Genomic DNA, 27689 nt, shown 5'->3' with positions numbered 1-27689 from the left:
CCCCCGAAGATCTGCATCTGCAACCGAGAGCTCCTGGTGAAGCAAGACCAAGAAGCTGCGGCTGGTTGGAAACTCCCGTATTTATAGAAGGGGGATGTTTATAGGAGCCCTGCCAGGTCTGTCAAACGCGTATGTAAATTGTGGTGATTACTGTTATTAATAATAGCAAATGGACTCGGAGGCTTTCTGCTGGAGGCGAGTTGCACAAGGCATTATCCCTGCGCACTTTTTTGGTTGTTTTAAATGGGCTAAATAATATGAAACTAGCATTTTTCAGCAGAACAGACAAATGTAGCTGCAGCAGCTTCCTACAGCCGTGAAGCCCCCCGGGCTGGGCCAGGCGGTGTAACTTCAAAGCTACAGCAGCGTGGAAGCAGATACCTTCTCAGTGGTCATTCTTCTCCATTCACTCCTTGATTCCTTCTGCTCACAGAACTACTAGATTGAGAAGATCAGGAGTCAATTGACCATCAATATCATTTCCTTTCTGAAATTACTCCCGTGTTTTATCCTTCATGATGCACTTCATTCCTCGACTCACGACCTCGTTCAGCACAGGTAAGGCAACTCGGAGGTCTATCACAAAATGAACAAACTCACTGGCCCCTTCGTTGCATCTCTAGTGTATTGTACCCCGGCTATTTGGCAACAGGAAGGCGTCTCTGCCTGAGATTTTCCTAAGGCTCATGAAAATATATCTTCCTAGAGTTCTTTCTGCATTTTTAAAATCAATGCTGAATTTGCATGAAAGGGAAAAAATGTATTTTGCCTAATTAGAAATCATTAATCCGAGGGAACAGATGGAAACGGTTTGTTTGTGAGACAGAGATCTTTAGTTTGGTCTGTAAAGGATACATTGCATCTCGGTAGAATAGAGTTTTCAGCTCCTTCCTACCGCGGACTCTGCTGCATGTATTTGAAGATCGTTTGCATTTGGGCAAACGCTAGAGAAGGAGCTTACGACACTTAGGTGCCAGAGTGCTACGGAAATTTGTCATTAACCTCTGTGATGCTTTTGAAACTACCGTCATCCCGTTTCAGGCAATGCTTTCATTCTTCATGAACGTGGCAGTTACTAATGCAGCTGCTACTACTACGAGCGAACCGTAGAGAGCAAGAAGATCTATTCTGTCCCCTTCCATGATATATCATCATCTGGTTGGTCTCTAGCAGTTTTGGTAGGAGCAAATAAATTGGCTGGTTTTGACAACGACATGACCTTCTCCTTCAGCTGCGAAGGGTCGCCCAGTTTCCTACAGTTGTGTCAGTAGGAGGGCCCTGGTCTTACCGAAGGGACGGGGCTCCTTCGGGGCTGTTGCCGTTGGGTTTCTGCCCCTTCGTGCTTGGAGAAGCTGGAATCGCTATGGACCACATCCACAGCAAAAGTTAAGAGCTGAACTGTTTGTCCAAGCACGTTGCGTCGTGTTGATTTTTAAGCGCTGAGAAAGTCAAGGTCTAGCAGCGAGCACGTTGCATCCATGGCGCCAAACGTTCGCATCACCACATCTTTATAAGGTGATATCATCGTCTGTGGGTCCCACTGCTGGTTCCTCATGGGACAAGGAAGGTGTGCTGCTTTCAAAGCTTGGTGCAGGGCAGCAATAATAATGCGTCAGAAACTATTCTGCTATTTCAGTGAGCTTCCTGCCGCGTCTGAGCACAAATGCCAGTATTTCCATTTTGGAAATAACTTCTTCTCTAGATGTGTAATCTGTAAGAGCTGGGGTAATGACAAATACAGCTCAGTAACCATACCTCTCCGTCCAGTGCCAAGGGTGGTCACTGGGAATATATTTTCCTCTTGCTGTCATCCACGCACTTGATCCTGACACCAGGGAAAAGTGCACTCCTCCTTGGCAGGGGGCTTCTTTCCATCTCTTTTTAAATAATTTTCATGTTTGCTTTATTTTATTTTATTTTATTTTATTTTATTTTATTTTATTTATTTTATTTTATTTTATTTTATTTTATTTTATTTTATTTTATTTTATTTTTCTTTAGTTTTGGAATAAGAGAGGTGCCGTTCTCGGGAAATGGAGCCGGAATGCTGATTTGAGCCAGTGCCAGGCAAGCACCTGCCAGGTATTTTTCTCCAGTTTCTGACCATGCAAATTAGATTTCTGTGGCTACAATGTGAATCGAGTTAAAATAGAAAATAAAGGAAAACAAGGAGGTTTGGGGCAGACGGGAGGCCTTAGTCGTATCTCATTTTAAACTGAAAAATAACCTGCTATTGTATGGTCTTCAGAAAAGGATTAAAAAATGTCCAGGATATAGAAGAGAACAATAAAAGATGGAAGATCTTATGACAGAAGAAAAATGAACAATAACAAAAATCAGCTATTGTCCGGCTCTCTGAGGGAGAGAGGTGGCCAATCTGTGCTTTCTGAGGCTTTTTGCTGAATATAATGTAATTTCTCAGGCATGTTGCTGTCTGATAACTGTGGATGAAGTGTTTGCTTCAGAAAAATTTAGTATGGTCAGAAAGCCATGCATAAGAAAGGCTCATATAAACTCATTAGCAGTGAAAGAAGAATGGAGATGCTATCTTGGCTGCTCACACAGCTTTCTGAAAACTTCCCTGTAATAATTACACTGAATTATATTCTCAAATACAAAGCCCCACAGATAGCCTATTATAAGCTGAATTAAAAATCACAAATGAGAAGCTGATTCAAACCACAACTCATTAGCACATGTACAGACGCAGGAATGAAAAAGAAGTTATTTTTGAAAAGCGCTGAAATCAAAGTTATATCTGCCAGCACGCTCCCTGAGCTCAGGCTCAGCTTCATCGCAGAAGGGACCAGCTGGTCCCCACGTGAGCACGGGGCATGAAGCTGCCTCTTGGATTAGGGCTGAATTTTGTGGTCTCTTGAGTGAAACACACCTGAAATCCCCCGGAGACTTCCGATTTAGAAAACCCAAACCTGGTTATTCAGGGCAGAGAGGGATTGTCTGCACCTAGGGTTAACTTTAAGCTCAAATTAGCTTTAGTTTAACTTTAGGTCACCCAGTCTTCTCCACATCTGCTCACTAGTTATCATTTCCCGCAAAAGGTGGTGTTCTCATTTCTCCTGACGCCCCGGACCCAGCTGTGGTTCACCTCCCCAGGCTGTGGGATGGTGCAGTGGCAGCCATGCCTTGCTCCTCCTCTTCCTCCTCCTTCTCCTCCTTCTCCTCCTCCTCCTCTCTCCTCCCGCTCCTCCCTCCCAGCCGCATAGCTGTCTCCAAGGTCTCTTTTGGAAATGCTGGACACCAATTCAGTCTTCACATAAAATGTCACAAGCATCCTGCAAATCACCAAAGAAATGAGGGAGCCTAATTTAGATTTATTCTTAAAAACTATCTCATGCTGGACGAGACCAGGATTTCCTCCTAGTGCAAAAGCAAAACCCATGGCATGCAGCATTCTCTCCCCTCCAAAGGAGAGATTTCAGGCCCTGACTTGAGCTGTGGCTCTGCTCATCCTTGGCGAGATGGGGACAGCTGAGCAGGAGGCTCAAACAAGGAGGATGAAGGAGACGTCTGAGCAAGGGAAGGTGCAGCACAAGCAACTTTGGAAAAGATGCTGCAATGAACAGTATATCAGATATTGTATTCCTTGACTCCTCTTTCCTAGCCTCTTTTCTCTTTCCTGCATTGCAGCAGACATGGCATGACAGAGGAGCAAGAGCCTTTTCCTGATCCGATCCTTTGGAGTCACCCATCATCATCTCCCAGTCGCAGTCTCAAGGACAAGGACCTCCTCATGCACACCCAAAGGTTTGCCAAATCAGGGACACAGCCCAAAGGCTGCTGGGACCAGCCAAAATGCACCCTAAGGCTTCAGTTAGCTCTGGACTGAAGCCTGGGTCCTCCTCCTCATCTGACAGAGGACAAAAGAGTAAGTCCACAGAAGTCCTAGAGCCTAGGGAGGACTTCTCCACGTGCTAGCAGAAAGCGAGGTAATTAAAAGCATGGGCATATGGCAATCTGGGAAGTTTTTATACCCAGACTTGTAAGAATAGATGAGAAAGGCCGTGCTCACGTGGAAAGAGAAAAACCGTAGGCCAGATATTTCTAGTGGCAGGTTGCTCTGCTGGGTCAACAGCCTACTGCTGCCCTACCTGCTGCTAAAGCGCCTGTGTGAAACGCTTTGAAATGATCAGAACGGTCACATTCGGGCTTTTCCTCACCCAAAAGGGTGCCCGTCGTGGCCAGAAAACTCGCTTTGGTGGTAAAGACCATCAGCCAAACTCTTGGTCCCAGTTTCTTTGCTTTAAAGAGTGGTTACATTATTATCCCATTGGTTTTCCTAAGACTTTAGGTCTGGAAAATTTCACAAAAAATATATTTTGGAAAGTTAAGGATGGATAGAAATAACAGATATCCAATAAAACAGCCAAGCAACCTGAAGTTTACCTGGACAATTGGAAAGCTGTTGTGTGTAGCTTTGTATCACAACTCATTTAAACATGCTGCCCAGTTTCAGAAAACTGCTTTTCCAGAAATAATACTTATTTTTCAATAGACTCTAATTAGTATTTGGGAGAATATGTTTGATTTGGTAAAATGTTTCAAGCACTAGAAATTCTTCAGAGTGACCTACTTTAAAATTAAGATTAAAATAAATCATTTAGTTAAAAGATTATTTTAGAAAAGATCTGAGATGACTGGAAAACATTCTGAATACAGACAATTCCTTAATTCATGGTTTTCTATCAAGTGTCGCATTTTTAAATTTAGCTGCATGTGTTTTTAGAAATGAAAACCAGCGACTCCAACGAACTTCAGAAGGATGGCAGAAGCTCTTGGATCAACTGATAGAAAATTATGAAGACATTGGAAGCATTTCGAGTGTATAATCAGACAGTTCTCCAACAGCCACACAAAGGAGAAAACGAAATGCCAACCGTGGATACCAGCGGAGTGGTTTCCTTGGCAATTGTAACTATGCAAAAGACTTTCATTTCCTTCTGTCTGCCTAATATAAGCAAATGTTTAAGCCTATCAACTGATCTATAAGGATTAGTTCAACTAAATCAGACCATTTTATTAATTTGAAACCATAGGGCCATATCCAGAGAAACGGTACAAGCATGTGCGTATCTGCGAGCGTTTCACCAACCGATGGCCCTGATGGATTATTCCCTTGCTTACAGCTCTGCATGTATTCTCAAGCTTTCATTGATTCGGAAGATGGAAAGCCAAAAGAGTCAAGGGCAGAACTGGGAAGAATTGCATAGACCCAAACTGGGAGAAACTGATGAAGTTTCTGTTTGAAAGTTGAACTTCCCCCAGCGCTGGCCACCAAATTAGATGAACATTTCCAGAGAAAGAACATCCAAAGCTCGTCTGGGACACGTGAACCATTTTGCTCGGCTGTTGCTGCAAGGGGAGGGGGGTTGTTTGCTTGCATTTCTGTTTTCAATACTAAAATCACAGCCTGGTGTCACAGGCTCTAATGTATTGCTTGAGTTGCTCATAAGCAGAGTTACTCATGCCAAAGAAGAACAGATTGATCATTTTGTCTGAAGGCCACAGAAACCTGTTCTGGCCCCAGTGCCCGGGGATTCCGTATTCCTGGAAGGGGGGTTCGGAGCAGATCATTGCCCAAGCACAAATGTGCATTGGCACGTACAAACACTCGACTGGGGTTATTAGAGATAATTATTTCTTATAAATAAGTTGTATGAGCCCTGTTTTGTCTTTTAAAGAACACCAGCTACTTGGAAATAATTACTCTTGTGAATTGCTTTTACATTCCTTTGTTATGAATCAATGGGGAAAAGCAGATGATGTATAAAGATTAATTCATAACACTGAAGAACCACCTCACATTTTATTCTTACATCAAAGGAGAGGGGAGGCTTCACGATGGCGGAGGCAGCGTGGATGAACGCTGTGCATAAGGGCCCTGGTGTCCCCTCCTTTTGGGGTAGAATAGGTCCCATTCAGCCGTGTCAAACCTGGCTTGTCCCACGTTTGCCCATACGGAAGGGAGAGCCCCTCAAACGCCGCCGCCAGCAGAGAGCCCTTGCTTCGATTCCTCAGCCCGGGGAGGAGGGAGCTCAGGGCGAGCAGCGTGAGCTCATCGACATGCAAAATGTTTGCGTGGTTCTGCTAATATAGGGAAGATGGATGAGGTTTGGTTAGCTCCGAGCCTCTATCAGTTTAAAAGTAAAAACAAAGTCTATTATTGTTATTATTATTGCTACTTTTCTGAAGGGTGTATTAAATTTCAGCCATCCCACATGATGATTTAAAATGAGGTCTCCAGCTAACTTTAATTAATAGAAAAAAACCCACCACAGTCTAGATTTGATTGACAGCTATGTCATTGGATATAATTAATAACCTCTCACTGCATGCTCTGAAGATGACTGATGCAGGATTAACCCATACACCATTCCCCAGCCCACGCAGGGAACTGGGGCTGCTCCCCGTACCCCAGGAGCTGCCCGGCAGCCCGTGCGGGAGGAGATGTACCTGCCGTCACCGCTTGCTCCCACCACATCCCGACTGCAAATGTTTCCGAGGAATCGGACGCTTTTGCCACGTCTGGCGCTCAGTCCACTTATGCAGTCACCCAAGGATCCCCATCAGGGGCAGAGAGGGTGGCAGTAGCCAGGTTCACTGAGTGCTGTAGGAGGTAGTCTATATTAACATGTTATTTTTCCTTTTTTTTTCTTTGATCTGTAGGTTTCATCAATATTTCTGTTTGTATCAGTTATATCGGATGTCGTAGATAAATGGGGTTTTCCCTGCCGGCGGCAGCACCCCAGCACACTCCTTGGAATTTATTGCACCACCGGGGAGCATGCCTGAATCCCAGGGGCTCCCTGAAAGCTTGTCAGGATCCATAAAAAGAAATAAAAAGCATATTTGTATATAAATTAACACAGAGCAATAACAGACTTTATACTGTTACATCATCCCATTGGCCTTCTCATCAGTCTGACAGCGGGGTTTTGACCAAAAATCTGTCCGTCCTATCCAGACCTTAATTTCCTTTTCCTCACTCGATCTCATTACTTGCATTTTTTTGGGTTTATGAGCCCGTGGCTCCCGCCGACAGCTCCTGGCCTGGCAGTGGGCAGTGCTGCCCCGGTCCCCCGCGGCACCCCAGCATTGCCTGCTGCTTTGGCACCTGAGAAGTGAGCTGCTGGGCGTCAATCAACAATTTCTAGGAGCTCAGCACAGCAAGGAGCGCATCATGCGGCACTGCTCCAGGCTTGCATCCCGGTTACACCGTGAAAGGCACAATGGCAGCACGGAATAGGGCAGAAATCGCGTTTACGGCTGCCGGATTGAATTAAGGAATAAAATAATTCGTGTCTGCAGCAAACAGACTGATTAGTGGTAGCACACCCAGAAAACTCCTCTTAATTTCTGGTGATTGGGATGCTTTGCTAAGACTTTTAGCAGCGTCCAAGGTCCTATTTGACCTGCGGGGAGAAGGAGATGGCTGAAACGCCAGAATAGGCTGGGGCTGTGGGCGGGCGGCAGTGCCGGTACCCTGAAGTGGTGCCTTAGGGCACTCGGCTCCTGGTTTCCAACCCAAAGACAAAAGCTACTAAAATGAATTTACAAAGATGTAAGTGCCTGAAAGCTGGTTTTATGGACAAAAGTATCTCTTTAGGCACAGAGAAGCAGACGGAGGACAAGTTTCAGCACAACCCTATACCACACGCTGCTCGTATTTATCCTACAGAAAGATTATTGCCAAGTCCACAAGTGAGATATTAGCTACAAGTCTGATTTTCAAACCTTACCATGACCATTAGTTACAAAATAATATCAAGTAACTTACTCTAAGTGTTTGGCACAGTCGCTGCAGTCTGTGGGCAGGCTGGATGAGGCGCAGAGCCCAGGGTGGCTTCTCCTGGAGATCACTGTGGCTGATTAGTTCCCCAATTCCTGCAATTATTAACCTTAATGAAATTTGGTTCTCTAATAGCCACATAGCTATTGATTTTTAATTGTTTTGTTTGTGCCTTGAATTGATTAATATAAATTCTGAAAGGCATGCACAGCAGGAAGAGTCATTTGTAATTTGCAAATTAACATGAAAACAAAATGAACCCAGTAAGCAGCCGTGCGTGAGGGAGCTGCCGAGAGCATCCGCGGACCGCTCGCCACGAGCATCCTGGTCCAGGCAGCTGTCGGCCATTAAAGGCCTTGCCTGAAGGGGAGGAGATGAGAGATGAAGGGCAGGTAAAGATCTCGCATCTTGCTCACTTGGCACGGCACAGTTCATACCTCCGTCTGCTAGTGCACTGGGTACCGCTGTCAGCAGGGCAAACGCTGAGGAGGAGGCAAGCAGCGCTCTGATGCCCAAGATCGGCCAGTCTCTTGGGATATTCTCTATTGTATAGAAGACAGTTAGCATAATTTTGCCTAAAAGTTCTATGTAAAGACAACCAGATAAGCTAGGATTTTTAAGCCACTTTTTCAATTTTGCTGTGATTTGCATTCGTTTCAGACGTGGGAAGCTGAGGGACAGCCTGGAGATGCTGAGCCAGGCTGCACGTCCGTAGGGTCAGTACACTTGCGATGCCGTGCAGGAGAAGCCTTCTTCAACATTAGTCCAGGAAATCAAAAAGAAGTGAAGTTATTGTCACCGAGTTTGCATGTATAGAGCTAGACCACTGTCAGCATTTATTGGTGTTCCCTAGGCATCTCTGAGACTCTTCGAAATAAAGGCAGCGCCTTGATAATACTCTAATGTAAAAAAGATTAATTCTTATTTCTTTGTTACATATCCAAAATGGGTTTTTTTTGTTTTGTGTTTTTTTAAAATTTAGATTAAGCAGTATCCTCGGGGGAGGAAGAGGTAGCCTACCTAGTTCATAAACGAAACCCCAAGCTTTAAAATAGTTTGCATATTCTCTTCCGATGAAATAAGTATCAGGTTAAATAGAGGAGCTATGCTAACAGCATGGCTAGAAAATGGAGAGAGATTAATATCCAATAGCAACAAGGAGCCAGGGACGACCGGGAGCAAGGCACAGCCCTTCTCCTGGGTAGTCACCTCACCTGGGGAGCGGTGGGGACGGTCCAGGGTACCGAGCTGGTGCCACCGTCGATACCACGGTTCTGTTACCGCTGCAGCCCTCACCCACAACGAGCTGCAGTGCCGCGCTGCGACCTGGAGACTGCCATGGGAGAGGAAATCTTCCTGACCCAAATCTGTACTGTTTTCCTGAAGCTGGTACATGTCATACTTAAAAAGGTATCGCTTCACCTCCTGCACCCCACCCCGGGATTGTTCCGTTCTGTTACCTGTACGGCTGGGCACAAACAAGGGGAGCCTGCTGGCTTGCACACAGCCCCCCCCAGCTTTCTGCCGTCACGCTGCTTTAGCACCGAAACTCCCGGGAGGATGAAGGAGGGCTGTCTCCTGCCAGTGGGAGAGCAGCCTCCAGCATCCACTTTCCAGGTTTCCCCCAAGCATCCTGTGGCAGGGATGCAGGGATACAGGGATGCAGAGATACAGGGATGCAGGGATGCAGGGACGTAGGGATGCAGAGATGCAGGGACATAGGGATGCAGAGATGCAGGGATACAGGGAAGTAGGGACACAGGGATGCAGGGATACAGGGAGGCAGGGATGCAGGGATGCAGGGATAAAGGGATGCAGGGGTGCGGAGATGCAGGGATGCAGGGATACAGGGACACAGGGAAGCAGGGATGCAGGGATGAGGCTCAGCACCTCACTCCATCCACCCACCATCAGCCCCTGGACACCCGGGTGGGTGTCTGGGAAAGGTGAGCGTTAGCTGTGCCGCCCCGCCAAGCCCCAGCCCACTGCCCCACTGGTCCCAGTACCGGCATGCACGGTGGGGACTGCCATTTGCTCTGGATTAACATCTTGCTGGGGCACATCCCTCCTTCCTCCCCAGCAGCAGCTCAGGGAATCACAGTCCGCAGCAACTGGCATTTCCACAGGCTTTAGCATTTACCTTTTTTTCCTTTTGTATTTTAACATGTATGGAAACCCTAGGTCTTAAGGAAGAATATCCACATTCAGAGTATTTATTGTCCAGCAGCCTCCCTTTCAGAGAAGGGACGCTACTTACTCAATGCAAATAGGAAATGTAAATCTCCTAGCAGAAATACGTGCAAACCAAAGTGCAGCAGAAGTCCCTGCTTGGCTTTTCAATATATAGAGAAAACAACTTCACGCACAGGTCATGCCCGTGAGGTGGTTCACTCCCGGCTGGGGCATTGCCATACACACATGAAAAGCCTGAAATTCATTATAAACGGGAGGGACGGGGTAGATGCCACAGCCCCTTAGTCTGTAATTTCAAAGCTGCCTATATTTCCTGACTTTTAACTAATAATGCCTGCGGTGAGAAGCAGGAGCTTGTTTAGCCTGAGTTTCAAAGCGAGATTCTTCTAGCGTTTGTGTTGGAGCTGGAGTCCCATGTTACCTGCTTGGAGGAATAAATGGTCTGGTCATAAGATATCGAGTTCCTTGGCTCTACTGAAAGTTTTGCTGAACCTTCTATAAAGTGGAGATGAAATTTAAGAAATCTTCTACAGTAATAGGTGGCAAGTTACTATAAATAAAGCAAAACTTTTTAATCTATGGAATTCAGGAATTAATTTCATTTTCTTTCTCAATGTCATAAGATTAAATAAAATGCATTTTATGTTCCCCATAAATATGAGTTACTGAGTGTTTCATTTTGACATGTTACGCAAGAAAGCACTAATATAGAGAAGTTTGGGTCAGATCTGATTTCCATGCTGTCTCTGTGGGTGAAATGGGTTGGTCACTGCACACAAGAGAATTCCCGGATTTGGTAAATCAGGCTGCTTTTTTCAGACATCGTGGGGTGCAGGGGGCACCAGCAGCACCCTTGCCCAGAGTCGGCCGGTCCTGCCAACCACGAGCTGGCTCTGCCTAAGCGAGGCCTCCGCTGCTGTGAAGGAAAAGTCCCCTGGGGCCAAGCAAGATGCTGCTTTTTGTACTTTTCTGAAACGGTATGACACTGCTCTGCATTAATTAGCTTCTCAGAATCGAGGTACTTCAACATGGAATTACGAGCAAGCATTTCAACAGAAGTTATGCTGGGGTCGAGGCTCAGCAGTACAATACAGCATAGCCTGCCTTTGCTTCCCGGAATGTCTCTGTTTGCTCAGTGCTGGCTTACGGTGAGGGGCCCGGAGGCACGGCTGCGATGCTGCGGGACAGGGTCAGCTGGATGCCCGGGCCAGGGGGAACTCCAAAGTGCCACCCCCTGCCAGAGGAGAGGCTGAGCGTGCAGCTCCCCGGCCCTGCCGAGGCTGGACCCCCCCCAGGCACAAGCTCCTGCAGATCCAGACAAACCCAGCTCACGGGGGAGCTTACGTGTCCTTCGAGAAGATGCTCTTCTCCTTGCACCGCCGCTCGCTCGTCTGCTCACAGTAAGCGGTGATGCTCCGGCAGCGGTGGGGAAGGCAGCACTGAGCGGCTCAGCCCTGCCGAGGAACGGCGGGAAGAAGAAAACCACCATCGTGCGCGGTCAGCCATAACCCAGGGACCTCCAGCCGCCATCTCTGACTTCACCTTGCGGCTGCCCCCGCAGAAGCCCTTCTGGCAGAGGGGAGGCGGGCAGCCGGCAGCCATAGCTCCGGTATCTTCCCCAGGTGTAACTCTCGCCGTAACACCCCAGTGCCTCCAGGTCTGGGAAGTGAGAGCTCGCTGGGGCGGTTTCCCACCAAGCCGGGGCACCCTGCAGAGCCGGGGGGCTGGGTGCCTAACGCTGCGCCCCGGGTTAAATGCACAAAACGTTTTCACCCTCTTACAGTCCCCCCAAATCAGCCTGAGCAAAAAGAGCAAGGATGGGAGATTTGCATGTTGACAAAAAAGCACAAAAACCTATGAGAGAGGGGGATGGATCGATGTTGCCCTGTGAGAGCGTGCTAAATGCTCTCTTAGGGAATGAGCGAACCGCAGAAACCATCCTGCCCTGTGCAGCCAACGGCTGCCCCGGCGACGCGGGGCTCTGCCCGTTGTCACCCCGCGGAGCTGGTTTTCCTGCCTCTGGGGGCGAGATGACCAGCGTCCTCCCACCCTGCGGCTGGTGCTTTTGAAATAGCAGTGAGATTTTTCAAAAAAAAATATTTCCTCATGAAAAATAAACTTAGCATGAGCTGGACAAGAAAGTGAACAAGCAGACAAAAGAAAGGAAATGCTTAGCTACACTAAGTATTAAAAAAAAAAAAGCAGGTTTTGTTTAATCTTCACAACGAATGGAGAAGACTGACCTTCATCTTATTAAAGTATGAAAAGATCACCATGGTTGTCAGGATAGTTTAAATTTACTAGTTTCTCTAGGAAGCATTTTGGAGTTGATTCCTGGTATTACAGAGCTTCACTTTTTGAAAGTTCTGTTTTATTGAATTTCTTAAAAAAAAAACTAAAAAAATAAGGTTTTTTTTCCAATTGGCTATCGTTTTGGTTTGTGGGGACATTAGGTTCTTGCTGAACCCATGCTGTTTGTGGCTCCTAACCGCAGAGGATATAACCAGTTACCAACCTGCCTGCTGCCCTTAGTCCCTTCTCATTTGAAAACTTCGGACAGGCTTTAGAGCAACTCACAGTCACAGATAGGGCCCACGAGCAAAGTTTCTCTTTCGATTTATAAACCAATTAAGAAATAAACTCCTGCTTCCTTACAAGGGCCGCAGAGCTGCCAGCAGCACAACTCCACGGCAGCCTGGGGCTGCCCAGCAAACGCTCCTCTGCGGGAAAACACCGCAAGGGCTCCTGCATCCTTAACATCCCTACTCACGCTTCCCTGTAAGAAAGATTCGGGCCAGCCAGCCCGAATATATCCTTAGCTACAAATAACTACAAGTTTCAGGATGAAATTCAGGTGAATCCTTCCTTCCCCCGAGATGAGGTTAACGCTGGGGGAGCTGCCCCAGCCAACCCACGGCACGTACCGCCCGGTGCCGGCGGCTGCCACTCTCCAGGGTGAAGCAGTGGGTGCTAAGGACCTAATGTCCCCCCTTGGCGGGGCGTCACTTCGAGCCACCCACTCAGCAGAGCTGAAGCACCAGGAATCAGACAAACCGGGAGGTGTTTCCAGAAGCAGCCCTGTTACCTTCCAGCACGACTCTTTCTGTAAGAAGGCACTTGGGTACCTGAGAACGGTCCCGCTGCACCTCGAGCGGCAGGTTTTAAATGATGCTCCGTGATGCTGAGCAAACCAGCCTGTGCACAGCACCGCTAGCCCAGGTCCGAGCGCAAGCGCGGTTGGCCTGGGCTGACTTCTGCAAAGGCTGCGCGTCCCTCAGCCTCTTGGCTCGGCTCCTCAGAGGCACTTCAGAGTCCAGCTCCGGCGACTGCTGCAGATCCATTAAACGCTGGCGTTTACCCTCCTCAGAAGATGTTATCCTGCGCTGGGCGTTGGCGAGAGCCGCTCTGCCCCGGCTCCCCGGGGGTTTCACCTAATGGAAGTCTGGGCTCAGGCCGAGCTCCGCTTTTCTAGTAATTTTACTGCAAAACCCAGAAATACAAAGCGACAGTGGGGGAAGAAGAGCGGGTGTTGATGAGAGGACTGGAGCAGCTATTCAGGAACGGTTCATCCCCACGTTCAAACCCCAGCCTTTCTCTTTCGTGCCACGGTGAGCTAGGATCGCGTGAATTACCTGTCTTGAACTTGCCCACTACAACAAAAATTATGTTTCAAACGACGCCTTGCTGTGACTTGCTCCTTTTGAAACAAATTGTTAAAAAAACCCCCGTCTTTTGCTGCAGGCAGGACAACCGCAGTCACCACCGTCCCGCTAGCGCTGGCGTTGTGCTCCCAACTAGCCAAAACACCAGGCAACCTTCAATGCCGTAAAGGGCAGGAAAAGTCTATGGGATCTCAAAACCCTCAGTAAAACTAGCTTTTACCCAAAACACGTGTTTTTCAGCCACCCGACTGACGAGGTGGAGGTTGACTTTACCCATGGAGCTCCTCTCACCATCAAAACAAAGCCCAAAGAAGCTCCCCCGCCGCGGGGGTGGTCAGCATCCGCAGAGCCGGTCCCCCGTGCGCCGGGAGGAGAGGAGCCTGAGGCTGGCACCTGGCCCCTGCCTGGCAGGTGGCTTCATTTTAAATGATGGGTTTATTAAAGTAAACCACGTCCCCGAGCGAAGGTTTACTAAAACACAATTACGTCTCTCCAACGCAGATGGTGGAGGCCGGGCTTTGCTGGAAGATGCTAGAAGGAAACCGGGATTTGGGGAAACGCTGTCCGAATTTATGGGTACGCAGAAGAGTTCCAGCCGTACAGAAGTTACACGCTGCTATGAAGTCCATTTTGTAAGCTAGAAGGATTTCGTAAAATTAAGTATGTTAAAACAGTAAGTGCATATTCATTTTTCAATGAGTTGTAAATACAGCACTGTAAATATTAATCATCATGCAAACATACCAGCAAGCCTTGATTTTAATATAGGCATTCAAAATGTGACAAATTTTGCTTCAGATCACATATTTTGCCAGCTGGGCATTAATTTGAGAAGCTCTACTTCAGCGCTTTATTAAGCTATCTCTTTATATCATGATCAAAACAAACAGTGCAAAGTGAGAAATGGAAAAACACTGTTTCAACCCATTTACCTCTAACTGATGCCAGCTGCTCTCTTCTCAAACGCACTTTTAACGGACGCCAGCGCCGCTGGGGACCCCAGGGGTTTCGTCACTCCCAAACACACACGTCCCCCCAACACGGGTGTTTATTACTTCTCTCTTAGGTCCTAAGCTCTGTCATGCACGTGCCCCACTCTATAGAGAACTCATTAATTCCAGCAGAAAGCGGGTTAAAGGCTGAAGTGGTGCTCATTTTTAGATGTTTATATACAGTACAATATTTTTGTTCTCAGAGGCTCAAGAAGATAACTCAAACTAATCGCACAGCAAAATTGTATTCAACATAAACAAGGAGTTTAATATTCGACTCGATCGCTAAGAATTTGGTGTATTGTAAAACGACGCGGCGCACGGCAAGCTGGGTGCTGGCTCCTGGGGCAAACCGAACCGCCGGCGCGGCTGAGTGAGCAGGTTGGTCTGGCTTTTACAGAATAACGACTTAGCAGTATTTACTTCCGTGCTAATCCCAGATGAATTATTTCGCTAGAAGTAGCTTGCAAACAGGACTAATCTTACAGATGCCAAAATTTAGCTTTCCAACGAGACCTCAGCAGCGTATCGTCACCTTTCGGTAGAGAGCAGCCTGAAAAATGGACCCCGCCGGCTGGAAATCAGGACAGGTCGCGGCAGGGGGAAGGTTGGTGCTGCTAAACCAAGCCCAGAGCCCTCTCACCACGCTCCTGCCACGCCGGGAGGACGCATTTGGGTCTGAAAGCCAGCACGGCTACACCGGGGAGAGCCTCTGCCAGCCCGGCCGCGTGCCCTCAACCTTTTTTTATTTTGACAGTGAGCAATGAAACTCAAGCCACATCGAGTTTAAATATTTATGCTTTGATCTGAAATGTAACAGCTTTCCTCTGATGTTTTATTGTTTTATATTCCCCCTGTATGTTTAAAGGCAGAAGCCTAATATCTCTCACCGGGAATGGCAACTTGCTATATATTACAACTGTTAATGTTTTTTTGTCTTTTCCACAGCACGTTCACGTTTAATGTGTGCTGCACATCTGGGCTCTGCAGTTAAATGTGATTTATACGTTTGGAGGTGAGATCCTAACTTACCAGTGTTTCAGAAAAACAACGCTGAGATGTTGGGGTACCACCCAGCTCTTTGAAAACCCGGTCCCATGGGGGTAGGCGAACCCCAAAGGCATCGTGGCAGCAGGGGAAACCACATCCCAGGGAGACCCCGCTGCCAGCCTGCCCTCCACCGCATGGAGCGGCTGCTGAGCCTAGCCTAAGGGTAAGGCTTGGGTTTAGGCAGATATGGGCTTCCAGACACATTTTCTGGCTGCTACTTGGAGCTAGCAGGGACAAGATGACCGAGGGGCTGCTGCTGCGGGTGCCTCCTGCCAGGAGACCCCTCCCTCTTGCTTGTGCCCCTTCTTAACGGGTGAATTAGGGCGAATTCCTGGCACATCGCTGCTGACCCTGCACCAGGCCCCCTCGCCGCTGAGCCCTGCCCGTCGCAGCGGCCGTATCGACCTGGCCGTGCTGAGATAACAGCTGCCCCTCAGCTGCCCGTCCATTCAAAACCGTGCAACGAAATTAAAAACATCTTTCACCTCCAAGGACCACTTTCAGGTTTCCTCTGCCGGCTACAAAAGCTGTGCTGGGATTACACAGAGAAAGGCAAGCCGGGGCGGCACGAGCCGGCTCCAAGCACGGGATGCAGAGATTTCCCGGGCCGGGGGCTCCCCGTCACGGGGAACCAGAAGCAGGGAGGGTGAAACAGCAGAAAAATCCTTGCCCTGATCCTTACGAGACCCCAGTCCCAGCCAGTATCCCAGCCGCGGTACTGAGGAGTTATAAACAGCCTTTCTGTCTGGCCCGCTGTAATAAATGGGATGTTTTAAGGCTGCAGAAGTGCTCGGAGGGTGGGCACGCTGAGCCTGCAGACCGCGGCCAGACAGGAGGAGACGGAGGTTTGGTGCCTCCGGGCGATAACGCGGATCAATGACGCTCCGGTTTCTGGAGTACGTCCTGGGTGCCGGCTGTCGGCTGCGGCTGATTTATGGTAAATAAATGTCATCTGCGAGAGCTCATATTGAAAAATGAAATAAAACACAGGATGAAGGAGTGAGAGAGAGGGTTTCTGGGATAAAGTGGGAAACAAGGTGGAGTGCAAAGATAGCGTCAAGGTAATTTCAGGCATATGCAATGTTTGTTTTGCATGAATATTCTTTAAGCAGTTAATTTAGCTGCAGAACAGTATTTACTGACCTCATATGCATCTCCTTTGCGTTATCATGTTTCTGTATAAGCAATATTTTCAGGTTTTTGTTTTGTTTTCCTTTGCAGGGCGGGTTTGGAGCCAGCATTTGCTGCCTGATGATGCACAGAGCTCCAGAAAGCAAGCAGAGATAACTCGACCTTCCCGCTTCCATCAGACAGCTCTCACTTGGAGATTTGCCTTCTCATTCCCTTTGGCATATTGGGATGCTGCCCGGCTCCCTGCAAGCCTTCTCCCACACCAGCTGTCCTGGCACGGTGGGGGTCCCCGGGAAATGCCCCCCCCCAGCAGCCCCTCCAGGCTGGGGGGCACCAGCCTCCCCTTCAAGCTGTGCTCTTCCACCACTCACAGGCAAAATAAAATTTAACCTGAGGATCAGCATCTCCCCAGCTTGCAAAAGCCGACGTGGCCGAGCATTTCTCTCCTCCCCGGCCTGGCCAGGTGTTCCCGCTCTGATTTAAACCCACCTTGCCATGCAATATGTCTTTGCCTAGAAGGGGAAAACACATCTCGGGGTGTTCCTAGGAGTCACGGCTGTGGATTAGGCTGTTGTCTCCCGACAGCAGGGAAGCGTGCCGGAAGAAATGTGAGCGTACGTTGTCCAACCGACCTGGTTTAGGAGCGTTATACACATGCAGAAGAGTCAGCACGGAGCTATTAATATTAAACCAAACTTAGAGGTTTATATTTCACATACTGCAACACTCAGTTGGAAATAAAATTGCTTGGTAGGTGGACTGAGCATAAAACCAGTACAGGATAAAATATTTCAATGTTTGCTTCACTTCACATAATAGCTATTTCTATTATTAATTACTAAGCAATTGGAACACCATTTCTCTGGCAACAAATGCATAAGAAATATGGTTCTCCTTGAGTGACGTCCACGGAAAAAATAAAGCGGTACGGAAGGCAGAAGTAACAGATGTCACTCAGGCTCCCCTGTTCCCTTCTCTAATTAAGTTAGGAACCAATCAGCTGCTATTAACATAATTATTTTATTTAAAATCATTTTTCCTCTATTTTAAAAGTACCACATTTCTGTTACACAAGCACTAACGCTCGGGCAACATTTACCTTTTGTCACGACTATCCATTTGCATATATATATATATAATTTTTCTAATGATTCTGTAGTATCCTGCTACAACACTGCAGAATGAACTGCCAGAAACAGGGAGCAGGCAGCGGCTGCTGCAGCATCCCCACCCAAGCAGCAGCCTCACCCAGGGGAAGCTCCGTCAGCCATCGTCGGGCACGGGCGAGAGCTCGAGTAACCCTCTTGTTGGAGCAAGATGCTTGCGTACGCTTGGAGCGGTTGTGACAAGCCAGTGGGTTTACCTGGCTGCTGGTACCCTAGGAAAAGGCGGGGGGGGCAGCACTTCTTTGCGTGAGCGCTGTGGTCAGTACCTTTGGGAAGGATGGTAGCTACCTGCTGGTTCCTGCTGTCGTAACCTATTCCAGCAGGATCCCCCACGTAACGCCCATAAGGAGTCAGTGGAAAAACACCTGGGAGGTGCCAAGCGCTCAGTGGGGTGCATGCTGTAATCAGGGAAAGAGGGGAGACAGGCATGACGTCATTCTGTGGGAGAAGACAGAAAAATCTGCGTGTCAAATCTCACCGTATCTCTCCTGGGAGAGAGAAAGGGAGCTCGGCACCAGGAACCCCGTCTGCTGGCATCTCAGACACGTTCCTGGTCCGGGATCGGGCCGGTTATATGCTGCATGCAAAGATACCGTTTGGGGTTTGGTGAATGCCCATGAGATGTTACCCTATAACTCGGATGCCATCTCCAGACATCACTGGGCAGAGCAGCAAAGCTCAGTACAGCGCGGAGCTGGCTTGGATGGCAGCATACGTCGTCCGCTTCTCGCATCATTTTTTCACACCCCCTTTACTCCTCAGCCACATCGACTGCAGTTGTACCTGTGCACGGCTTCGCAATTAGTGATACTCAAGTGAGCACAGGTTGGAATAACAGGTTAATGCTATTCCGACATCCCGCCCAAGGAAGTGACAAGGGTCAGCAAGTTTTTGATGTGCCCTCTTCAGCGTTTGAGAAGCTGTGTTCCTGCTGCAGAAGCCACGGCAATGCAGATGAGATCCGTGGGAGAGGAGATCATCTCCAGAGGTCATGTTTCCAAAGATCAGAAATGCAGCTGCTGGAACCAATCTAATTTAACTGCTAAATTAAACATGGTTACTGCCTCGGGGACCTCTCGGTGAAGAGGGAGGTAAAGCTGTCGTGTTCCTCAAAACCAAGTATATATGTGGCAGGTTTGAAACAAGAGCACAGAATTTATTATTTCCCAAAATCAGAATGCTCAAAAATAACATCTAAGCTGGGTTCCTCCTTGTTTTGCATCTGGGAGCAGCCAAAACCGAGGAGAGCGGTGCCAAGACGTCACCCGAACCCCATCCCCTCATCCCCCGCCCAGCCCGCAGCCACGCTGGGAACGGCTCCCGCGTTTTGCTGGCTGCAGCACGGGGGCAGCGGGACCCCCCCGACCCCCCTGCATGTCTGCTGGAGCTTGCTTCGCTGCCGTCAAGTTTAGCTCAGGGCTGATGGACATTTGGTGGTTCCCACCACCATGACCAAGCTATGGGGAGCGCGTGCTGACACCCTGCCTGGTCCTTACGGCAAAGGGACCGCGCGGGAGGGAGAGCACCGAAGGGGAAGATGTGCCATTCATTAAACACGGACCCTGCTCCCCCTGCGCTCCCCAGGCTGGAGAGGAGCCACAAAAACCACTTTTCTGCCGAGTGCTGGATGGGAGCTGCTGGAGGAACCTAAGTGCAATTGCATTGCTCTGCTTCCCAGAGGGAACAAAGAAATTAAGTCACTACAAAATTGTGCATGTTCCTAAGGTGAAACTGAATTAAAATGAGACCTCCAAATCAAATAAAAAGCCAAGTAAGGCTGCAAAAATGAGCAAGCCTCTCCAGAGGGTTTCTAAAGTCCTTGTCAAGATGGTCAGAACAGGCAATAATGAACACAGCTTATGGATTATGCCAAAAAAAGTTATTGACATGCAAAATTGTAATAAGAAAGCAAAGGGCAAAAGGGAAAGGACGGTTTACAAGAAGCGATGACAAAACTAGCTAAAAGTGCAGCACTTAATAGATGAAGTGTTTCATGCAGGAAAAGTAATCCATAAACAGTGGAGGGGAAAATGGTGAACCCCCCTCATCATTCTCCACTTAGCCAAAGAGTTTGCAAACGAGCGCAGAGAACAGATGTTGTCATGATGCCCGGCTATTCAGAGCAAAGAGCTGGCGTTACTGGGAAGGTCAGCAGGTTCCCAGCCCCCGTGCCAAAGGATAACCTTCTCGCTAGCTGGGAGCAGCAGCAAGGGGCTGCCGTGGGCACAGCCCCGCTCCCGCACCCACTGCTGGCCAGCAGCTGCTCGCACGCTCCCACCATGGGACCGCACAAAACGCAACTGGTCGTGGAGGTGCTGGCAGACAGAGAAGACTTACAGTTGGGAAAAAATGGGGTAAACATCGCACGTTGATCAAGAAGTTAAAGTGCCATAAAATGCCTTCCCGCGAGAGCAGCAAAACTACTAGCCAAACTCTCCGTTATGCAAAGGCAACTATTATCTCAGCTTACTTTTTGCAGCTGAAAACGTTCAGCTGTAATAAAAGGAACACAAATGTCTCGCTTAAAAACTATAACCTTTCCCTAGTCATTACAACCTACTTAAAATCTGTGGGAGGCATGCCAGCCAAAGTACAAAACAGGCACCAAAACCTTCACGTTTATGTACACAGATAGGTCAGTGGATTCAGCTAGAGGATTTCCAAGTAGCTCTATTAAGAAGTCCTTAATACAGAGTTATTTGGTTTTGGATAGCATTATTAAATGTTATTACGCAGGGCCGTAATACCAATTTAATGGCATCATTCGCTTCGCGGCAGGCGGCCCAGGCAGTGAAGGAGCAGAGCCGAGTCCAGGAGAGGGGCAGGACACGGAGCAGAGCAGCGGGCACCGCGGGCAGGACGACGCGCGCAGGGATGCCGTGCGTGGGAGCAGGATCCCAGACAACAGCACTCCGTAACTGCGTCCCCAGGACCTGTCAGCACTCCTGCTACATCCCATCCGTCAGTACTTACCCTGCCGACTACATTTTCCAAAACATATTATGAAAAGACAAAACCTATTACATGTGTCCCCTCAAGCCCAGCTTTGGTTTTCATCCTCTTCTAAAATCGCAGTCAGCAACATCTCCTCGTTTAAAAAACAAACGGTATTTATGAAATTTTCAAACCACGTCTGGGTGACAGTGATTATGATCTAAATGACACAAAATTACATCGCTTGTATGGATTTAAACGGAGCCTGCCTCCGTTCGCGGTCCTCCCGCCCTGCAAGGGAAGGCCAGCAGCCTGCTAGCCGTGATACGGGAACGTTTCGGCTTTGCCTCCCAGTGGGTGTGAGGGCTGGCCGGTATTCCGCACGAGCCACGCAGGGATGTGTTCTCATACCCAGGCGTACCGGATTAATTCGAGTCAGTGGCTTGTGTTAGAAGGTGGCTCCACAGTGAGAGGGTATTACTGAAAGATCCGTTTCTTCTATTTCAGGGCAGAACAGTCTTTTCAAGAGATATTAAGATTTCCTATTTAGCGTCTTGAGGTTTATTTCCTTTTTAAAATACTGTTTCTTCAGAAAAGTCTTGGGGAAATCTTGCAAATCCCATTTCTGCTAGTGTGTAATTAAGCAGGCCGGTTTGAGGAAAAACGTTGCCCAGATCGAGTGCCCCATAGCGTAATAGATTGTATGGCAATTTACTGTAGCATGGCATAATTGCTTGTGACAAAGTGCTTCCATGTGTCAGCATGTAATGCTGCTTCCCAGGACAATTGATTTTAGAGAGGGAGAGAACCTGAATTTATGTAACAGTAGGATACGATGGCATTTCTGACACTATTCAAATATCCCAGATTTTTCTCTGGTCTTTTATATACCAATTTTAGCATAAAAGAGATGAAGAACTTGCTTTATCATGGAAGCATTTTATATAACCGTGCAGTAGCTACAACATCCTCACGGGAGAAATACAAAACGAGTCTGTGCCCAGTGAAATAAGCTGATTTTTCTCTCTTGCCTGCCTTGGAGTTGCACAGAAAAATCCATTAGGTTTCAATATTGCTGCAGGGCAATTATTTTTTCCAGGGCACTCTTTGGTGATGCCCTGTCACTGTGGAACATCCTTGCTTCACTTGGACATATTGCACAGTTGCTGATGTCTATTTTAAAAAGCCAAGCTACCAAAGAGTGACATATCCCCCCCCCCCCCAAGTCTGTGCACCAAACCTCCCCCGACCACCGAGGCTGCGGACAAAAATGCCTCTAGAGACCTGCAGCTTCCGAGCTCCATCAGGATGTGAATCGTTTCCTGAGCTGCTGCCCAGAAGTTGGACATGGCAAGAAAATTACTCTAAACATTATTGATAAGCCCATGATTAATTTTTTTTTAAGTAGTCAGATTAAATTGCCTTTATCACTCTCACATGAAGTCTCATTTCAGGTTCCTCTACCCAGTAACGTTTTTCACCCAGTCACGGTATGGCCTCTGCTCTGCCCCACATTCCCTTCCCACTCACATTTCCACCCCCAGACACGACAGCGATAGGGGTCAGCAGGAGGAAAACCAAGTTCTTCACCTTCTGACTGCAAGACGTTTGGGTCCCATATGCAGTCTACCTGGGTCCAGCTTGATTTGGGAAGCAGAGTGTCACCACCTCGCACTTGTCACATCCAGCTCTCTACCCCTGACTTTCTCCTTCCTTAATTATGTGAAGAAAATACGGAAGCTCGGTAAGGATTTCCCAGCCGCTCCAGCACCCTGATGGGAAAGCCTGAAGATGACCATGTTGAGACTCGGATACATCCTCATCTAAGTTAAGACTTAGCCACGTCCACACATGGGTCAGGGTGTCTCCAAGCACTGCCCAACCTCTGTTCCTTCTGTAAAAGACAACCGAGGGGGCTCCTCGTACCCCAACGGGGCAGCTGTGGGAAAGCCAAGCGTTCCTGGCCGAGATGCATCTCCTGAACCGACCAATCGAGCATTTTAAAGACACGCACAGGAGCAAGATTATGACTAGTGGATGAGAGGCCACACGAGGATACCTGAGAGGTTTTTTTTAAAAAAAGTGCCCCTGGCTCTGTTACTGCTAAAGATACTTCCTTCAGCAGCATTTCAGATGTACAGGCTTCATTAAAAAAGGCCGTCAGCCTTGCGGTGAAGAGCGTAACAGTGTCATCCGCAACCTGGCATTTTTTTTTTCATCTTTTCAATTATTCACCCCTTGTGTTACCAGTGGGGTTTAGTCAACTGATGCTCCCGGACTGCTTTTTCCATGATGAATTCCTGTTTTGACAGGTTTAAAATTTGAAAGTGCAACTCTTCAACAAAAAGCAGCAAATGAAATCAATAGCAAACGCAGCATATTGAAAAGACCACAGCTTAATAAAAAAAAAGAAAATACTCCAAATTCAGTAATTTTCATGTTCCAGAAAAAAAGCGGTCAATTCGCAAGAAAGATTTCATTGTCACTGCCAGAGGTTTGTTTTAAAAGGGATGCGTAATGCCAGCGGCAGCCTCCCGTTGCCCAACGTCTTTCCTTGTTCATGACAGACAATAAAGAAAAAAAATTCTAAGCACAGCAAGCTTACAAAATCTGCATTTTAAATATATAACTATACATCATCTACATAAAATACATTAAAAAGAGTCTCACAGCTATACGTGTTCTGAAGCAGACTTAATGAACCTAATTCGCTAAAAATAAGCAAAACAGATGTGGTTCTTTTCATCATTTCTATCCCCTTGCCTTGCCAATTTTAAGAATTTATTAAAATAAATTTAATTAGGCTTAAATCAAGGTACCTCAACAATCTGGCAAACTGTTTCCCCCATTTCGGGGGTGAGGTTCCGGACGCGTTTGGCCCAGTGTTTGCCTGCAGAAAAGACTGATTCTTCGCTAGTTTTGAAAAAATCTCTGACCTTTCTTCCCAACCACAAAATAAGAAGCATGAACGCTTATCACATAAATGGGTCTTTAAAAGATATCCAGAGAGTAGAAACCTCAAAATGATGCACGGTCACATTGACTTCTTCCTTGATTCAAGGATTGCATGAAAAAAGCATTGTGGGAAATGAAAAGATATTTATGTAAATTATCTAAAGACACCCAAAAAGGGGCTTATTCTGCCAGTGAGGATACAGGCGTTATCCTGGGCAGAAACAGTGAGACCTCTGACAGCTGCTGAATATCGAAATGAATTTTCCATCAGAAGGTGACACAAAAAACACCCAGATAATGGTCTTCTGTTGAGCATAGGAACATCATATTAGCCTCATTAGAGCTGCAAAATTAACTTGAAATCCCCCAGATATGACAGGTTCACCGCTCGCCCATGGGATTTGGAACAAAACAGCAAACGGAGCGTAACACAACAGCAAACAGCCCAGGCACGCACTGAGCGTCTCCATCCCACGGGCAGCGGTGGTTGATGAGCGGATTGCACGTTAACCTGCCCCGTCCTTCGTCAGGGAGGCTGAACACTCCGTGCAGGCTAATTTCTGGTGATGGAACATGCTCTGTTACCACGGAGCCCTGGCTTGCTCTGCTTCTCCCAAGAAAAGTTTGCAAGGATAAAAGTGAAGGTGAACTTTGGGTTAACCATAACCTGCCGTGGGCAATCGGGCTTCTGCGCCACACTTGCCTGCTGCTGCCCAGATTGCAGCCGCTGAGGAGAATTCGCAACTCTCCAGTGGCTTTGTCCCAGCTCTAAAGCAAGGCTTCATATACAATTAAAAAAATGAAAAAAAAATTTAAAAATCTATGCAACGCTATTTAAAATAAACTGCCTGAAGGTTCAAAGCAGCACCCAGAGCTGGGGAAGGGGAAAGCGATGAGCCTGAGCAGGGCAAACTTGGGAGGGAAGCAACAGCCAGAGATTGGGGAGAAAAACTGGAAAAAGCGAGCGCACGTTTTTCACTGCAGCTCTTGGTCAGACACATGCAACTCCTGAGCACCTGCTGAGAGTGGATCTAGAGGTTGCTGGGATAGAGCGAAGCGATCACCAAGCTTTTTAACAAAATTAGCCTATGTCTAAGAAAGGAAAAAAAGAAAAGAATTTCTACCTAGCTGGTTTGCCCCAGGAGAGCCTCACGCTTTGCTTGTTTTTCCAGAGCAGTGCTCACACCACAGCCCAGCACAGGGGAACACCCTGGTGCCTCTGCTTTGTCTGCAAGAAAGGCAGTAATCCAACAATGTGAAAGATAAGGGGGTTACTGAGTTTCTACGTATTTTTAAAGAAAAAGAAAGAAAGGAAGAAGGAAGGAAGAAGGAAGGAAGAAGGAAGGAAGAAGGAAGGAAGAAGGAAGGAAGAAGGAAGGAAGAAGGAAGGAAGAAGGAAGGAAGAAGGAAGGAAGAAGGAAGGAAGAAGGAAGGAAGAAGGAAGGAAGAAGGAAGGAAGAAGGAAGGAAGAAGGAAGGAAGAAGGAAGGAAGAAGGAAGGAAGAAGGAAGGAAGAAGGAAGGAAGAAGGAAGGAAGAAGGAAGGAAGAAGGAAGGAAGAAGGAAGGAAGAAGGAAGGAAGAAGGAAGGAAGAAGGAAGGAAGAAGGAAGGAAGAAGGAAGGAAGAAGGAAGGAAGAAGGAAGGAAGAAGGAAGGAAGAAGGAAGGAAGAAGGAAGGAAGAAGGAAGGAAGAAGGAAGGAAGAAGGAAGGAAGAAGGAAGGAAGAAGGAAGGAAGAAGGAAGGAAGAAGGAAGGAAGAAGGAAGGAAGAAGGAAGGAAGAAGGAAGGAAGAAGGAAGGAAGAAGGAAGGAAGAAGGAAGGAAGAAGGAAGGAAGAAGGAAGGAAGAAGGAAGGAAGAAGGAAGGAAGAAGGAAGGAAGAAGGAAGGAAGAAGGAAGGAAGAAGGAAGGAAGAAGGAAGGAAGAAGGAAGGAAGAAGGAAGGAAGAAGGAAGGAAGAAGGAAGGAAGAAGGAAGGAAGAAGGAAGGAAGAAGGAAGGAAGAAGGAAGGAAGAAGGAAGGAAGAAGGAAGGAAGAAGGAAGAAAAAAGAAAGGAAGAAGGAAGAAAAAAGAAAGGAAGAAGGAAGAAAAAAGAAAGGAAGAAGGAAGAAAAAAGAAAGGAAGAAGAAAGAAAAAAGAAAGGAAGAAGAAAGAAAAAAGAAAGGAAGAAGGAAGAAAAAAGAAAGGAAGAAGGAAGAAAAAAGAAAGGAAGAAGGAAGAAAAAAGAAAGGAAGAAGGAAGAAAAAAGAAAGGAAGAAGGAAGAAAAAAGAAAGGAAGAAGGAAGAAGGAAGAAAGGAAGAAGGAAGAAGGAAGAAAGGAAGAAGGAAGAAGGAAGAAAGGAAGAAGGAAGAAGGAAGAAAGGAAGAAGGAAGAAAAAAGAAGGAAGAAAAAAGAAGGAAGAAAAAAGAAAAAAGAAAAAAGAAAAAAGAAAAAAGAAAAAAGAAAAAAGAAAAAAGAAAAAAGAAAAAAGAAAAAAGAAAAAAGAAAAAAGAAAAAAGAAAAAAGAAAAAAGAAAAAAGAAAAAAGAAAAAAGAAAAAAGAAAAAAGAAAAAAGAAAAAAGAAAAAGAAAGAAAAAAGAAAAAGAAAGAAAAAAGAAAAAGAAAGAAAAAAGAAAAAGAAAGAAAAAAGAAAAAAGAATGAAGAGCAGCACTGCAGTTCTTGATCTCGTCCTCATAGTTGTGTGAGCCAGGGTCAAATTTTCTGAGTAAATTCACAGGAACGATGCGCATTTGAGCAGGTGTAAGGTTTGAGGAGAACACAAAGCAGACCTCTGCTGCTCCAGTGGCATGTTCAGAACCCCAAAGTGCTGTTTAAGAATCGTCAGGAGAGGCCATAAGGTGAAATTGGTTTTATCTTTCATATAATAGTTCTTTTCTGTGAAAATTTGTGCATCCAAAATCTAGATGCAATAGCTTCATTCTTCTCTCATTTGAGGCTACTAAGAAAACGGGATGTTCCACCACGCTGGGTTAAACAGGGCAACACCTGGAGGCCAAATTCCTCAGTTGGGCTTTGCTTGAGAAGTGCCCTAGAAGCAGTTTAAATCACAAACCATAAAAATGTTACTTTTGTTTGAAAAAATTTAATGCCAAGATGCTGAGGTCATCCTCCCACCTCACCCCCTTTGCAGCATTTTTCTTCTTCATAACATGTTCAAATTCCTACTGCAGAGATGTGAAGATACTTCAACTCTTACCTTCACCCGATAAAATCACTGTTTACTTTCTGTGCCGCCCTAGCGAAGCGTCACACTCCCAAGCTTCCTCACACGAAACCCGCTCGATGGAGCGACTGAAAGTGCCCGCAGCATTCAACACCTCCATGGCCAAGAGCGGATGGAAAGACATTTCTGACAGCTGGGATGCGCTTATCCACCGCTCCCACATCTTTATATGCCGTACGTAAATGGGGAGGGGGCTAGGGGTGTACAAAGGGGTAAGCGCAAAGACATTTCGGGTCAGTCACAAGCTTTCTAACTGCTTTGTTAAATCCTTTGGTAAACTGGACCTAAATGGTGATTAATTTAAGAATATAAATCAAGAAGTGTGTAGCTTCTTTTAGAGTTTGTGGACTGTAAGAGTTAGACTGGAGAGATCAGATTGTGACAAGTCATCATTAGATTTTCCTAAGGAGAATTTCAACAAAAATAATTTTTAAAAATGTTCTGCTCAAAGTGTTTGCCCTAGGGAAAAAAAAAATGTCAACAGTTATGCAGAAAAACTCTTGTGTGAAAACAGAATTATTTATCATGCTTATCCTCTAGCAAACTAAAATTAGAAATGGTTGCTGGAACAGAGAAGCA

The 27689-nt window shown here is 46.9% G+C and overlaps 1 long non-coding RNA gene across 2 annotated transcripts in view; it reads right to left on the bottom strand.

Moving 5' to 3' along the window:
* Positions 1-6250: 6250 nt before the first annotated feature.
* The window catches only part of LOC142602406 (uncharacterized), a 60145-nt gene continuing 38706 nt past the window's right edge, over positions 6251-27689 (bottom strand). Inside the window, exons 3-4 of one of the 2 annotated variants that reach the window (XR_012836211.1) lie at positions 7796-7902; positions 6251-6831 (exon numbers count right to left, since the gene is read on the bottom strand). This is a non-coding gene — a long non-coding RNA (uncharacterized LOC142602406). The remainder of the gene's footprint in view (positions 6832-7795; positions 7903-27689) is intronic. The other variant, XR_012836212.1, reaches the window with a different exon arrangement.

Source organism: Balearica regulorum, chromosome 6 (assembly GCF_011004875.1).
Source record: "Balearica regulorum gibbericeps isolate bBalReg1 chromosome 6, bBalReg1.pri, whole genome shotgun sequence".
NCBI classification, from domain to species: domain Eukaryota; kingdom Metazoa; phylum Chordata; class Aves; order Gruiformes; family Gruidae; genus Balearica; species Balearica regulorum.
Note: the sequence above shows the minus strand (reverse complement) of the source record. Positions and strands in the feature narration are given on the sequence as shown.